The sequence below is a fragment of the Lactuca serriola genome, chromosome 9, assembly GCF_051521515.1.
Source record: "Lactuca serriola cultivar US96UC23 chromosome 9, Lser_US96UC23_V15, whole genome shotgun sequence".
NCBI lineage: Eukaryota > Viridiplantae > Streptophyta > Magnoliopsida > Asterales > Asteraceae > Lactuca > Lactuca serriola.
The window spans coordinates 47,971,966-47,989,493 of record NC_136416.1 but is presented as its reverse complement, the minus strand read 5'-3'; positions in this window follow the sequence as shown (position 1 = coordinate 47,989,493).

Sequence of the window (17,528 nt, the reverse complement as noted above, 5' to 3'; positions counted from 1 at the left end):
CCAGGGGGTCACCCATCCCTGAATTGCTTTCGTCCGAACATGCTTAACTACAGAGTTCTTATGGGATTTGCTGGCCTCACGACTTTAAAACGTATTGTGTTAGGGAAGGTATCCACACCTTTTATAAGGAAATCTTAGTTTTCCTTCCCAGCCGATGTGGGATCAGGTGCAGCTAGCTTGCTCGCCTTCTACACACCCCCTCCCCCCATTATAGGCTTCGACGTCCCTGTCGAACACATCGATACGTGCCCCATCTCTGATACCATTTGTAACAACCCCCTCCGATTTATGTCCGCTTTGCAAAACCATTATTGAGACCATGTCCCATCTTCTTTTGGATTATTCTATCACTTCAGAGGTTCGTGTTGTCATAAATAGCTGGTGGAATGAGGTTGCGGGAACAAACAACTCTCTCACTACAAGAATAATAGGCTTTAGCAGCAGCGCCTTTAGCGGCGACGCTGCTAAAGCCTACTCGAAGTCGATTCGTGTCAAACGATGAGGTGAAATCATAACCATTGATTTAATGCCTAATCCAACGACTAGAAATCCACATCGTACACAACTTTTAGCAACGAATCATTTACCAGCAACATTGTCGCCGCTAATACTCGACAAATAAAACACAGCCAAAGATTCCCTCCACAGGTGTTGCCGCTAAAAGGGTGTCGTCGCCTCTAATAACCGTCACTGCTAATTCCCAGCGCAAATAATACCCTTATTCCATCGTTCTTTCCCCTTCCGTTGCATCTTCTTCTTCACTCGATTTTCCCCCTCTTCCTCAGTAAAATCTCGACTTTCTCCGTTCAAAGCCACATCCTCGTCCACCACTCCGACAACAAAGCTCATCACCGACGACGTCACAGATGAGACTTCATTTTTTTTGTCTTTTTCTTTTCGTTTTCTCCTATCCCCATTGAATTTATCTGTTTATTGAAGGAATTTCGAGTATTTTTCCGGACATTTAAGATCCCCACCAATGTAGAAGTGTTGTTGTCGATCCCCACAACATTTGACCGCCACCGCCATTGTTCCTGTTGGAATCTACCTTCACTGCCACCACACCACATGTATTCTTTTTCTATTTTTTTATATATAATATGTTGATTTTGTGTAAATAGAAATGTATTTATATGTGGGTATGTATATATTTGTATTTTGGATGTGTATGATGTATGTATGTGTATATTTTGGATTTGTATGATGTATGTATATGTGATTCTATGTATTTGTATGTGTATCATATATGTGTATAATGTATGTATATGTGTTTTTGGATGTGTATTATTTTTTTATATGTGTATTTGTATGTATAAAAAATTATATATGTAATTTGTGTATTTGTATGCATTTTGGAAACTACACTGCTATAATGAAAAAAATGATAAAAATAAAGTTGGATGCTATAATGGAAAGTGTATTTGTACGTATATGAAATATGTGTACTTTTATGTATATGTATGTATGTATTGATTGAAACATCATTTAACTTTTAAGGGCTTATTTGGAAAATACAATGCTATAATGGAAAGTGTATTTATATGTATATGTAATGTATATTTGTATGCATATGTATGTATGTATTGATTGGTAATAGTAACTTTATTTGAATTCCAACCATTGATACAACCACTGCCACAATCACAGGTAACAAGACTTTAATTTTGGTAATTGTTTCAAATATTGGTAATTGTTAGTTTAGTAATACTTTCAAATGTTGGTAATTTTATTTTGGTAATGGTTTATATGTTGGTAATTGTTGGCTTGGTTATAGTTTGATATATTGGTATTTTGTAGTTTGGTAATTGTTAGTTTATGAAAGTACAATGCTATAATGGAAAAAAAATGAAAAAAAAGTACAATGCTATAATGTGTAATATACAATATGGGTAGCATGTACCATGCTAATACTCTTAATTCTTGTAGAGTAATTTTGTGTAGTTTGGTTATAGTTTGATATGATGTTTGATATTGTCGTAAGTTGTTAATTTAACTTATAAGACTATGTTGTTTTCTTTGTAGTTGGACATGTTTCAAACAATGTTAAAAGATTCGGCATGTAGTGCCACACTTGAAGATTGGTTTCGTTCGTTGCCACAACGAAATGAAACTGGAGGAAACGAGTAAAGCGATATGACGAGTAGCTACTTGTAGGATTTTTGTAATGTTTTGTTTGTATAAGAACTTTAGACTAGTATTTTGGATATTTTGTATTATGTTAAATTGGATGAGTATTTTGAACGAGTGTTTGATTAATGTTTTGGAATGCAAGGATGTTGGATTAGATTAATTAATATTATAGAAGTTTTTATACTTTTTATATAGTTTTTTTAATTCTAATGTTAAATACAAAAAAATGGAAAATACTTTTACCGACGACGCCTTTGGTGGCGACGCGTGGTTATTAGCGGCGATAGTCCTTTAGTGGCAGCGATAGAGTACTAGCGGCGGCGTTTGACTTTAGCGGCGATATTTGAAATACAAATCATCAGCGACGACTTTAGCGACGACACGTCGTCGCTAAAAGTATTAGCGATGAAAAACGCCACTATTAGCGGCTACGCCTGTCGTCGATAATACTCTCATTTCTTGTAGTGTGTTGCTGTCATCTATATGTTCAGATTTGCTTTCAACCCCAGAACCTTTTGCAATATCAAGGTTGTCTCGTTTGTCTAGTTTGATTTCGCCTAAACTGTTTGGAGATAATGTTTTCAATGACAACATTAAAATATGTTACATGTTGGCTAGTGAGGTGAAGTCTCAGACGTTTGTTTGGCAAAAAATAGAAATAAAAATGGTCTTTTGCTTAAATGATCTGAATGGTGTAATAGCCATTCACAACTATGTTTCAAACTTATGTAATTCTAGATATCACTAACTTTTATTAAATAAATTTCTTGTTAAAAAATGATTACTTTAGATAATATCTATTTTTTGTATATGTATATATATATATATATATATATATATATATATATATATATATATATATATATATATATATATATATATATATATATTAAAAGTCAACACAATACAAAGCGTAAAGGGTGTTCTAAGTATCAAACATGTTATCACGCATGTTGTATGTAACACCCGTTCTAGGAATATTTCTTTTGATACTTGATCATTTTAGACCTTCAAAATGTGAGATTTTGGTGACCACAACGTGGTGCAAGGAGCACCACGACATGCTTAGAACTGACGAGAAAATGTGCATCCTTGATATGCCACGTCGTGGCAATGGCATTCCCACAACATTGAAAGCGCTGGAGTGAAAAAACTTAATTTTCAGGCCTAGGGACCTATTTAAAGGATGTGATTCCTATAAAATGTGATAATCATTGAATGTTTTTGAAACTTATGTTTTGGTAATAGTATGAGTGGTAGAAGCCCATCCAATTCCCTTGATGCACTTCTTAGATCTGTTTTAGCCGAAATTATTGCAAAATTAGGATCACAGTCGATTAAAGGAATACCCTATGCAAGAATTTGGTAATTTTCACACACTCAAACATATAAATGTATATTACATGAACTAGGACTTGATATATTTTGATTAACATTTAATATCTACTTCATTTGTTGTAAATCAATGAATCAAGTCGGGCAATATCAGATTGTGTATAAATCAACATCCCTAATTGATCGGTTACACCAACTCGTGGAATGGATTTGGAAATTGAAGAAGAAATTTTTTTAACTCAATGTTAAGAGGAAGGAAAAACCCGCTGCAAGATACTGATTAGGAATGGCATACATCTTTTATGATCAATTTATAGGAACATGCATATTTTGTTTTTTCATTTGTCATTGTCTTATATGCTGATTTTAATCTCATTTTTTGGTTGAGTACTTCTCCAACTCTAACTTTGAAAGAGCATTGCGGTTGTTACATTTCATAGGAGATGGGGGATGTCTTAAAGCAAGTTATGTGCTTGGGACGATTTACATCTCAATGGGCCAACCTCTATGCTATCAAGGTATATATAATATATATACAATATTGTTAATATATTTTGATAATTTGTAGAAGGTTTTAACTATATACGACTATCAGTTAAGTACTCATGTCAAAATCATGAATTAAGTGTATTTTGTTATTTTGTATATGTAAGGAAAATTTAAACTGTTAAATTGGGTGATTGTTATTTCTAATGTGTAATTGTAGGTTTGAAGATACTTGAAAATGATTTTGGTGCAATAACATTGCATGATGAAAAATTTATTGGTTGTTCAACAAATGTGAAGCAGTTTATGACGAATATATCACTTGCTTATAAGCCAACAAAAAATGATATCATATTGCAATCTTAAGAGGATGATCATTCAACTAAATTAGCCTTTGATGAATTTTCCAAGTTTGATTTTGAATTGGATTATTGCCCTGTTTGTCGTTGGTACAAGGAGTACAGTGCATTATGTCATTTTCATAGGTATCAACATATTATTAGGTGGTAATTGTTGTAAACACAATCTTTTGGGTATTTTTTTAGATGTTTGGTTAGTAAACAACACTTAATAATATGTATAAAGTAATTCCTCAATGAAGGTAATTTTCTTATTATAGTAAAAATGTTTGTGTTTTAATTAAGTTTTATGGGTTAGGGTTTATGGAATTAAGTCATGTGGGTCAGATGGTCATATTTGGCCACATTATTTGACTGAGACTAAACGATACATATGGACACACAAACTTTAAAAAAATGCCACCATAAAATGCTTACCGCCACATGGTTTGTCATGTTTATTATATGTCGCTAAATGGTACTTATGTCTATAAAAACAATTCATGTGACCATAGGTTTTACCTTTAGCCACATTAGAATCCATTATACATTATTTCTGATAAAATGAACATGAATATGTGGCAAATTGTCATATTTGGCCACATTTTCTGACTGAGGCTAAACGATACATTTGGACACACGAACAATTAAAACAACGCCACATAAAATGCTTATAGCAACATGATTTGTCACGTTTATTGTATGTGGCTAAATGATACATATGGTCATACAAACAATTCATGTGGCCATATTTCTTATTGTTAGCCGCATTAGATTTCTATATGTGTGGCTAAATGATACATATGGTGATACAAACAATTTGTAACTTTCGGATTTCCAGGCATATTGTTGTGAGGGTAGTTCTGAGATTTATGGAGCGACTCGACGAGTTGTGAGTCCAACTCGTCGAGTAGAGTCGAGTATCCGCGTGAGTTTAATGAATGGACTCGACGAGTTAGAGAGTCGACTCGCCGAGTAGGTGCTGGGCAGAGAAACCCTAGATTCTCAGGGATGGGTCCTATTTAAAGGACCTTAAGCCGCCTCACCAGCCTCCTTACTTCCAGAGAGAAACGCTAATCGCTTAGAGAGAGCTAAAAGAGAGAAGAGACATAATTTTGGGCATGTTGTGACCTTTTGAAGGAAGAAGTGGATAGCATCAAAGCTAGGATCAAAAGGAGGCTTTTGGATCCAGAGATTCTTTAGAGTTTTTCTTCAGTTGGAGGTAAAATGATGCTAACTCGACCATTTACTTATGAGATCTTGTTTTAGGGAGTTTTGAGGGCTTTCTCCTATCCATCTTATGTCATGGAGTCAATTGGGCATGGATTGAGGTTGGAACCTCAGATCTGGACTATAGGTTGCCTTGTGAGTCCAAAGACCGGAGATTTATTGAGCTGGAGGCAAGCTCTTGCGCATCTAGCCCTTGTTGGAGCAGGTATTGGCATTATGAGCCTTATATGCCATGCATGAATGTAAAGCTTGCAGCTTTACATGCTATTCGAGCCTTAGGAGGATAGATATGGGGTGTGGGGTTGTAGATCTGCTTTGAATCGTCCGAATGAGGATTGAGTTTACATGGACTCACCGAGTCGATGAGCCGACTCGACGATTTAGTTAGGGTTTGTCCTGATGAGCTTGATCAAGCGATAACTCAGCGAGTTGGGGGTCAACTCGATGAGCTAAGCTGGACCTTCACGAGACTTATAAGGAAAAGAGTTGACTCGACGAGTCACATAGGTGCACTCGGCGATTCAGGTCAAACATGGAATGTTGACTCGAGTTGACTTCTGTTGACTTTAGGGTTTGGTCAAACATGAGTAATGGAGACCATGGAGGGGTAAAATGGTCTTTTACCCACTTCAAGAGTTAGAAAGAGGAAGAATAACCTTTGGTTTACTTAGAGTCGAGAATCGAATATTTATTGAGATAGTTACCCTATGTGTTAGGCGGTGGCTAGTTTGAGATTCGAGTGCGAGGTTGTTTGCTAGCTGCCGAGGTGAGTCTTCTCACTATACTTACCATGAGTGGTATCTTAGTGTAACTGAGATGGATTATGTGTTTATATTGAGTACTGAGATATCTTGCATCATGTCCATGTGATTGATGTTGTGTATTATTCTGTGCTTATTGAGTTAGGACCGGAGGGTCCACCCGAGTTATGGGACCGGAGGGTCCCACTGAGACACATTGACCGGAGGGTCTTACTGTGTTATAGCCTCGAGTGGCTAAGGAGATATGTGTGGTATTTTGGGGAACTCACTAAGCTTTGTGGTTACCGTGTTATGTGTTATGTGTTTCAGGTTTTTCTCAGGATCGTGGGAAGGCACCGACTTGATTGTACACACCAGTGAAAGAGTTATGTTTTGAGGATCCTGGATTTTAAATCAAACAATTATGGAGTTGCAATTTGTAAATTAAACAAATGAGATTTTTGTGAAATGTGTTATGAGAATTATGCGATCTTAAATGAAAATTTTGTTTGAAAATTTACGTTGTTACACAATTCATGTGACCATAGGTATTACCTTTTTGCCACATTAGATTTCTATATCTGACAATAATCTACTAATGATTGCATCGATAACCATTATGATATTTAAATATGGTGAAAATAATTTAGGATTTTACCAATGATAATTTGCCACACTTTATAATGAAATCGTTACATTTTTTCTGAAATGTGGCAAAGCGATTTTTAAAAAGTGTAGTCGTAGGTCATTTTTGTTGTAGTGACAACCTCATATCTTTGCCTTCCACAAAATTTACTATGTTCTTAACCTAAGATAATTATCTTTTGGAAATTTACTATGTTTTTTATCACCCATTAGTGGATTGTCTAATATTACCTATTTGAATATTGTCATTCAATACGTTTACTGAATACTCTCATTTTTCAAATTCACTTTTACTCCCACAATTTTCTCTTCGAAAAATACCTTTTAAATGATGGAGCTAAGAAATTATTTTCAACCATAGCACACAAAATATTAAAATGTACCTATAACACCCCGTTTTCATCTTACGATATAAACGACCAGTTACATGAACATACATCTTTTATAGAAGACTATTGAGGATAAATAGTTTTAATAAAAGTCATACTAATCATAAAAGTGAGAGCGTACATATAATGAACGCTTAAATCTGACTCCATAGGACAAAGTTCTGATCTTTATGAGTTTCAATGCAGAAGCGTGCGATATAGAAACCACATTTAAAATTAGTCGATTGTTAGTTAAAACAATCTAAACAAGAGTTAATGATCTCGTGAATAAGAGTCCATCGATATAAGGACAGTCGAGAACAGATGTTATATGATAGAGTTATGATTTTTAAAGGAACTTAGTAGTCTAAGCCTGTGAAAAAATATAACTTTAAAAACAAATTGATAATTAGCTGACGGAGTCCAAATGTAAGTTGTAGTACTCGTTGATAGCTGTGTGTGGATATAAAGAATGTCAAAACGGAGCACATATGAAAAAGATATGATTTCCTGAGGATTTTCGAAAATCGCCCCGCATAGGTAGGTGTGACGCGTGCTTCTTAAAGATGGCTACACGGGCCAGCTAATATTCGACATGTGGCTCCACTTGGAACCATTAAAAAGCGTGGAGCGCTCTACCTAAAATTCACCTTTAAATAGCCATTTGCAGCTTATTCTTCTCACACCATAATTCCTATACATCTCTCTCGAGTCCAACTTTTGGAGTATTTTGGGAGTCTGAAGAACACCAATATAGTGAAACTCGGAGACAGAGGGTCGGATTGATAAAAGTGCTTGGTAGCAAAGTCCTACCTGTATAAATCCAGGTTTTCACTATAAACTCCTATAAGTTAATCTATACATACTATGCTATAAGTGTAACTTATATTTATATTCATATTCGTTGTTATGATTGTATAAATAATATTTATCAGTAGTTCCAGTTATAATACTGTTTGATCTACTTGTGGGAGAGGTGTCTAGAATGGTCACATTGGATTGGTTGTTGGATTTTAGAAAGGCTATATGCCGAAATGGTCCCGCCTCCCAACTATCATGTCCGGTTGATCATTATTTGATAGAACTCTCGGTATACATTAAGATTAGTGAAAGATCTAGCCTTCATTACCATAAAGATTAATAAGTTATAGTATTATAGGTTAATACTTGTTAGACATGTTACCCGCTAGTTGGATCGCCGATAGCATCACCCAGATAGTTGTCAATCGTCTAAGTAATTGTCTAGGTGAGTTATCTCACTATATTATGTATTATAGTATGTATCTTCTCGATGTTTGGATGTAACTTCCATGTAGAACGATACTAGATAGATAAACTAGGTTTACTTGCTTGTTATGTTAGGTTGTTTGTCTATTGTTTACTTATATGTTGTTGGTTGCAATAGACCTATTGGGTTGAAACATAACATTTCGGATGAAATAGGCATGTCGGTTGAAATAGTCCTATTGGGTTTGAACATACCTGTTTGGCTGAAATAGGTATGTCGGTTGAAATAGATATGTTAGGTTAAAACATACCCTTTAGCTGAAATAGGCTTGTCAGTTGAAATAGATATATTAGGTTGAAACGTACCCTTTCAGCTGAAATAGGCATGTCCGTTGAAATAAACCTGTTTGGTTTAAACATACCCTTTAAGCTTAAATAGGGATGTCTATTGAAGTAGACTTGTTGGGTTGAAATATGCCCATTATTGTTATGTATGCACTGTATATGTATTATGGTATTTGTTTTGTTGGGGAACTTACTAAGCTTCGTGCTTACCCATTTGATTATAAATGTTTTTCAGGTACTTTAAATGATTTGTGAGAAGGGAATAGTTGGACTATACTCATGCACATTCGCAACATGTTTCTGCATAATGTAATTATAGTCTGATATATTTGAATAAATAAAAATGAAAATCTTGGGTTGAAAATCTGGGGACGTTTCAAGTTAGTATCAAAGCCCAGGATTGAGAGATTTGGATGAACACTTGTGTGATTCCAGACTCAAACTAAGGATTTCAATATCTTAACAATTTTTTTAGAAAAAGAATGTGATGCGCACATTCAGCCGGAGCTTTCCTAAAATATCCACATTGTTATTATTCCTGATATGTGAAACGTTAGAAATGCATGATAGTATGTAGGCTATGGATCTTTTTAGGTATTTAAGGATATAATCATCTGATGCTTAAGATGCCTTATAGCCTAGGAAAAGTTGTAGAACTCGCTATTCAGTACCTATTTGGCTCACTGCTAAGTAACAACTACTCGGGAGTACTTAGGGAGTACTCAGATTCGATAATTTATGTAAAAATATTTTTATAGAAATTATATATCTCAAAATCATAAGTTGATTGAATTATATAACAAAATTAGATACATGTGAATACACAAAAACTGAAAAACACATAATGGTCTCACTTCATGAATAATTACAGAAAGTTTAAGATATATATATATATATATATATATATATATATATATATATATATATATATATATATATATAGTAATAATCACATGTGTGTATGTTAAATAATAAATCATTAAGTATACTATACATATTAATCACCGATTTGGCAGAGTTTTACAACACTATTTGCTTAAGTAAGGCACCTATCGGGGAATATATGGATTCTATAACTCGCCTCGATATGGGGCGGAGTGGGGAGTACTCAGTTGAGAAATCGGCCAACTCGATGAGTTTTAGAACATTGAGCCTAGGGATTTGCTTGTTATTTGTTGCTTAGAACCTATATTGATATTTGTTACTTATTGGACCAATATATTAGGTTCACGCTGCCATAATTAAATAGCTTTAGATTTTTATTATTTGGCGCTATTATGCACCTCTCATTTGAGTCTAACCATTGTAGTGTCGGATCTTTCAGTCGATAGACTATTTGATTTTAGCGACATGTACTTGTATTCTTCCCATAATTAGCAAATACTGGTAGAAGTTATTCCTCGCTAACAGTAGGGTGAAGTGAAAAGGGGTCCTAGAAGGAGAGTCTAGGAAGTTCCATATATGCTTGATATTGCATACATTCGTAAGGTAAGGTATCAGTAAAGATGCACAGTCGTACTGGAGTTTAGGAAAAATATGTTGTATGTGCTCGTAGGGACACACACACACATACATACACACACACATATATATATATATATATATATATATATATATATATATGTATGTATATATATATATATATATATACATACACAAGTCACCTCCAAAACTACTCATATCGATCATTAAACACATACGCACACACACACACATATATATATATATATATATATATATATATATATATATATATATGTGTGTGTGTGTGTGTGTGTGTGTGTATGTGTTTAATGATCGATATGAGTAGTTTTGGAGGTGACTTGGAAATAATGAGGAAATTATTGGGACAAGTATGAGTCGGTGTGGAAGGTGGTAGATGCCTATACTACCCAAAGCACAAGACCCGAACTTGGATCAGGAAGAGTCACAAAGTTGCTAAGGCACTGGTAGTTAGGTAGATAGTGTGGCTAACACTACGAATTCGTTTTGTGTTATTTTCTTCATTACCTGTTGTATGGTGACATCTAGGAGAGTGACTTTAAGTTTGGGAAGAAGTGGCCATAAAGAGTTGAGTCTGAATAAATATGTGTAAGTAAGTTTTTTAGAACCTCGTCCGATGTAGTACCTACTTTAATTGTAAGATTTAAGAAGGAAGTGATCTAGGTGATCGACAGAAGGATTATAGCTTTCGTTAAAGCCAAGCAACTAGTAGCTAGAGTTACTACTCGCTATGACATGGTTGTGTGTCAACCTCCCATAATCAAAGGAGGAAGAATCATATTATTAGAATAAGATAGATGGAATATTTCCTCTGTTTTATTGTTTGTCTCATGGAGGCAAAGATTTAGTTCTTTAGGTGCATTTTACAGCAAAATGTTATCAAAATTAATGGTGACAAGTTCCAATTATATTAAAAGATGTCAACTATGTGCCACGAAGCAAAGAACCCTAGGAATGGGTCAGATGAGGCGTCACTTCATGATTAGATTGTTGCTTAAGTATCTTAGAGCTTAATAGAGGAACTACCTGATATCGTTGGACGAATCACTAACAAGTTGATCATTAGGATTAAGAAGCAGAATACTGTCATTCGAACTGATGATGAGATTTTTAGAACTGCTCATGAAGAAGAGCTTGGTTTAGGAACACAACTGGGGAAGAGAAAACAAGCAAAAGATCCAACTATGCCAATAACAACCGAGAAATTGGATTGTGTTATGCCAATCACTGTAAATATCCAAAAGTCAGTGCATCACATGATCAAATGTTGAAGGTGCAAACAAAAATGGAATAAACACCAAAACTGCACTCCATATGTGGGGCTATGTCATCATTGTCATTAGCCTGGACAAATTAGGACTAATTGCACTTGTTTATCAATATGAATAATTCAGACCCTAGCACTTGTAGTTTCACAAGAAGAAGAAGAAGAAGAAGTTCTATATTTGTCTAAATGGGGCCCTATGGCCAAAAAGGCAGTTGTTTTGCTTCCTGTCAATGAAGAAGAAACTAACCCTAGTAGAGGCTTCAGATAGGATTTCAGTTATGCTATTATGTCCAGTTTATGTCCAAATGTGTTGGTATATAATCCAACAAACATTGTTGATGCTTGAAATTTCTAATACATTAATACAAATCCTCTTGTACCAACTGCTCATGCATATACATTAGTATCTCCCTAAATGACCATATCCAGTTTTGATCTTGCTATGTGAGAATACAACTTGTGGTAGGCAAGAAATAATGCTCTAATGGGAATTTCAAAAGTCATTGTATATGACAATCATGAGTTTCTTCAAAGTAAAATCGCATAGCCAAAACCAGCTTCGACTTCGGTCAGATATGAGTAGTAGCAGCTGATGGTTCGAACCCAAGTTAGGGAAAACCAACCCCTAAAGCTGATGGGTTTTAGCCATAAGAACTTTTCTATGTGCGCATGCAAAACCCTAATGCTTGGATCTAGGCTTTCTAATTAAACATGCTTTGAATCCAAGACTTCTAATGACTAATTAGGTATAAGAACAATACAAAATCAGATCTAGAAGTTTACCTTTCAGTCTCTTGTTTGATCTTGTTGTCTTGGAGCTCTAGAGTCACAATTGTCACCCCTCTAATGGCTTACAAACACCAACTAGCAAGGAGGATGATTTGAGAGAGAGAGGAGAGGGAAGATTAGGCCAGGGTTTCTTTTCTTTTGAAGAGATGAGATGCCGAATTCCCTTGGCCAGAGGGTCTATTTATACTTGTAGACTCCTTAAGGGTTTCAGCTTAAACCCTAGTTGGATAATCTTTCCTTAAAGCAATCCAAATCCATTCCTTAGATAACCTTGGACGATTTTAAGCTATCCCTAGCTTCTAGAATTCGTCCATCCTCTATCCAATAAGGATTTACAGTCTAAAGTGTAACTATCAAATAATTGACAGTTTATACCCTCTTATTTAATTAATCTCTTTAAGTCACCAAATTAATACTAATTAATTTATGACTTATATTAATCAAATAACAATATTATTATTCCTTATATTGTTCTCATAATATATTAATAATATTTATTCTCTCATAACAAATCATCCTGTCAAGTTGCTATGGTGAAGGCAACCCAAAAGGACCATGCACAACTGAGTCAAATACTTGCCTAATATAGTTGCAGCCTTAGACACTATTCCAACAGTCTCCCACTTGGATAAGTCTAGTAACTATATGCACAAGTACAATCCGATTTGCAATCATAGCTCTCAAAGACGCTGTCAAACTCTGATCTAATCAATCTTGTCCTTTAGATAAGGGATCGTACAGTCCTCTGTTAGATATCATGCTGACAATTCTATGGAATGATTAGTCAAGCATTTAGGTTTCTCGATCTCCGATTTATTCGACATAGAACTTAATCGAACACATCAATTGAGTTCTGACCGGGCCCGACACATAAGTCAAATCAAATCATCGAGCGGCCGAGATATCGCTTTTACATTCTTGGGATAAAAGTTACAGATAAACTTCGACTTATATGCATTTACTTATTCATTAACCAACTATACACAACAATGCGTTTTATAACACCGAGTTACTGATGCGTTTTCGCATCATCAATGTATAACTAATTAACAAATAACAAACCATATATCTAGGTTTTAAGACTATATGATATTATCGTCTTGCGATCACCTTTTATATCATATTCCATAAGGTGATTCCAGCAAGCACGGGTTTGTTCCAATGCTCAAAACCAGTTCATAAGCACTCATCAATGTTGCAGCAACCCTTTGCTATGTCTAATACCATTTAGACAATCTACACACCAATTCACGACAATCTTCATTCATATCTACTTCCAACATATGAACGATTGTGGACAATTTGAATAATTCGATTATTCTTAATAAATTCAATTATTCTTGAAGTCAAAACATGCAAAGTGAAACAATAGTTAAACAATTAACATAAGATAGTAACATTACTCATAAATAAAACTCCTTTATTTAATCATCAAATGTTAATTACATTTATCTATTACATGTTTCTAATACTATCTAATCTATGCTAATATCATCCTTCAGCCCAATACTCCTAGCATGCTGCAAGTGCTTAAGCCTACTCAGTCCCTTCGTAAGCGGATCTGCTGGGTTATCTTCTGATGATATCCTCTTCACTACGAGTTGTCCTTCTTCTACACGATGTCTAATAAAATGATATTTTCTGTCGATATGTCGTGATCTACCATGATCCCTCGGTTCCTTGGTCAAGGCAACCGCTCCTTCATTATCACAGAAAATCTCCATGGGCTCCTTTATGGCAGGTACAACTCCAAGGTCACCAATGAAGTTCTTCAGCCATATTGCCTCCTTTGATGCTTCGCTCGCTGCAATGTACTCTGATTCACAAGTTGAATCAGCCACGGTTTCCTGCTTGGAACTTTTCCAAGTCACTGCTCCTCCATTCAGGGTAAAGAACCAGCCCAACTGCGAACGGTAGTTGTCCCTGTCGGTCTGAAAGCTGGCGTCACTGTACCCTCGCACCTTCAAGTCATCACTCCCTCCGAGGACTAAGAACCATTCCTTCGTTCTCCGAAGGTACTTAAGGATATTCTTCATCGCAATCCAATGGGCTCTGCCATGATTCCCTTGATATCTGCTAACCATGCTCAAAGCAAAGGCTACATCAGGGGGAGTACAAGTCATAGCGTACATGATAGAGCCAACTGCGGAAGCGTATGGTACTCGGCTCATTTATGCTATTTCAGCTTCGGTACTCGGACTTTGAGTCTTACTCAACTTGGCATTACTTTGTATCGGTAATTCTCCATTCTTCGAGTTTTCCATACTAAAACGTTTTAGTACCTTCTCTAAGTAAGTGTTCTGACTAAGTCCTATTAGTCTCTTACTTCTTTCTCTCACTATCCTTATTCCCAAAATATAGGAAGCCTCTCCGAGGTCCTTCATAGCGAAGCACTTCCCGAGCCAGGACTTAACCTCCTGCAGAGTCGGGATGTCGTTTCCTATGAGTAATATGTCATCGACATATCGAACGAGAAAGCTTACTATACTCCCACTGGCTTTGACATATACACATGATTCATCTTCTCTTCGTACAAACCCAAATTCTTTGACTTTCTCATCGAAACAAAGATTCCATCTGCGAGATGCTTGCTTAAGTCCATAAATAGACTTCTCAAGCTTACACACTCTATTCGGATGCTTCGGATCCACAAACCCCTCTGGCTGAGCCATGTAAACATCCTCAGCCAACTTCCCATTAAGGAAAGTGGTCTTGACATCCATTTGCCAAATCTCATAATCATGAAATGCGGCAATCGCTAGCATCACTCTAATAGATTTTATCTTTGCAACTGGTGAGAAGGTCTCATCATAGTCAACTCCAGGTGTTTGAGTAAAGCCCTTCGCGACCAATCGCACTTTATATGTGTCTACTTTTCCATCCACGTTGGTCTTCTTCTTGAAGATCCATTAGCACCCAACGGTCTTACGTTCGGGCACATTATCAACCAAATTCCAAACTTGGTGATCATACATGGATTAGATCTCGCTATCCATTGCCTCTTTCCACTTTGCAGACTCCGGGCCTGCCATGGCTTCCTTATAGCTATTAGGTTCATCAAGGTTTATTAGTGTACCATCACTAATATACGTGTCCCCTTCGGTAGTAATATGAAAACCATAAAACTGGGGTTGAACTCTAACTCTTTCGGAACGTCTAAGAGGTAAGGACTTGTCAATCGGTTCAACCGGAGTTTCCTCCTAGGTTTGAGTGCCAGCGATAGAGGTTCCTTCATCTATCGACTCTTGAATCTCTTCAAGCTCAATTTGCCTCCCACTGTCTCCTTGGCCTATGAGTTCTCGCTCTCGGAAAACTCCTCTCCTTGCAACAAAGACAACATTGTCCTTCGGTCTATAGAAGAGATATCCAAAGGATTTTTGCGGGTAGCCGATGAAAATACATCGCTCACTTCAAGGTTCGAGCTTGTCATGAGTATCTCGTCTTACGAAAGCCTCTCAACCCCAAACCTTGATATGTGCCAACGAAGGAGCTTTCCCCGTCCACATCTCGTGAGGTGTTTTGGCAACCTTCTTAGTAAGGACTCGGTTAAGGATATGGGCGGCAGTCTCTAAGGCATACCTCCAAAAAGAGATAGGTAGTGAAGCACGACTCATCATAGAGCGAACCATATCCAATAAGGTTCGATTACGCCTTTCTGCCACACCATTCAACTGCGGTGTCCTAGGTGGCATCAATTGTGAAACTATTCCACACTCCTTGAGATAATCGTGGAATTTAAGACTTAGGTACTCTTCCCCTCGATCGGATCGAAGCATCTTGATTTTCCTGCCCAATTGATTCTCCACTTCATTCTTGAACTCTTTGAACTTTTCAAAAGTTTCTGACTTTTGCTTGATTAAGTAGATATACCCATATCTACTATAGTCATCGGTGAAAGTCACATAGAAGCAGTTCCCATCTTTCGTGGTTGATCTAAATGGTCAACATACGTCGATATGTATTAGGTCCAACAGACCCTCACCCCTTTCGCAAGAACCCGCGAAGGGTGACTTAGTCATCTTTCCAAGCAAACAAGACTCGCATGTGTCATCTTCCCTAAGGTCGAATGACTCCAACACTCCATCCTTTTGGAGTTGGGCTATGCGTTTCTTGTTGACATGTCCAAGGCGACAATGCCACAAGGATGCCTTATCCATACTATTGGAAGAATCTATATTCAAAACATCATTTCCTAAGTTATCAACAATCATAACATTTTCATAAATTCCATTGCATGGTATAGCTTCAAAATAAAAGATACCATTCAGATAAGCTAAAATAGAACCATTCTCATTATTAAAAGAAAATCTAAAACCTTGTCTAAACAAAGCATGAAATGAAATGATGTTTCTAGCCATTTCTGGCGAATAGTAACAATTGTTCAAATCTAAACTTAAACCATTCCTAAGCACTAAAGAATACACTCCAATCTTGGTCACATGCGACGATCTTCTGTTCCCAATGATTAGATTTATTCTTCCAGCCTCCACATCCCTATTTCTTCTTAGTCCCTGCACATTAGAACAAATGTGGTAACCACAATCGGTATCAAGAACCCAAGAAATAGTGTGAGATGATTCATTAGATTTAATTATATATATACCTGCGAAAGACGGCTTGATCTTTCCTTCCTTGATGGCTTGCAGGTACTCTGGGCAGCTTCTCTTCCAATGTCCTATCTTGTGGCAGTGGTGGCACTCTGCCTCCTTTGGGTTAGGGCAGGGCTTAGCAGGATCAACTTTGGTCCCACTAGAAGAGGCACCATCTCGGGCTTTAACCTTGCGATAGTTCTTAGATGAAGCCTTCCTCTTCTTTCCCTTTCCTTGTCCAATAGCCAAGACAGGAGCAGCGGGTGGATTGAGAGTTGGTGCAGCAGACTTGTCCTTGAAGTTGCTCTCAGCGACCCTAAAGAGACCTTGGAGTTTGCTTAGGGTGAACTCCTCTTTGTTCATGTGGTAGGTCATCCTAAATTGATTGTAGCTCGGAGGCAAAGAGTGAAGCACCATGTCGATCGCCAAGTCTTCCCCAAAGTCAACATTCAACTTGCGAAGGCGGTCGACATACCTTTGCATATTTTGCAGGTGCACGGTAAGAGACTTTCCATGACCCACCTTAGCGGAAATCA